Source organism: Hippocampus comes, unplaced genomic scaffold (assembly GCF_001891065.2).
Source record: "Hippocampus comes isolate QL1 unplaced genomic scaffold, H_comes_QL1_v1.1 scaffold343, whole genome shotgun sequence".
NCBI classification, from domain to species: domain Eukaryota; kingdom Metazoa; phylum Chordata; class Actinopteri; order Syngnathiformes; family Syngnathidae; genus Hippocampus; species Hippocampus comes.
Genome location: NW_017805280.1, coordinates 455,856 through 456,215, shown reverse-complemented (window position 1 = coordinate 456,215; position 360 = coordinate 455,856).

Below are 360 nucleotides of genomic sequence, written 5' to 3'. Positions count from 1 at the left end.
CCCCCCCCACCCGTTAATTCAGTAAAATATTACCCACTGACTAAAAAAAGCTGATGAGCACGTCTGCATTTTTATGTTCCATTGCCTCCGGCAGAGATTATACAACGCAAATATTTGAAACTCAATCTTTCACTTCACTGTAGCAGTGCAAGGCAGATAAAAAGGTGGCCAAACATTTATGTTAATATGTCGGGCGTGAACACGTGTTTCGGCGTCCACATTAATGCTCTTGGCTGTTTGTGCGTACGTGTGCGTGCGTGCGTGCGTGAGGCAGAGGGACTTGGCCCAACCCTTGACCACTCCTTTTTACTGTGGGGAGAAGCAGCACATTCCAGATGTGACTTCACACCCAGTCTGGCC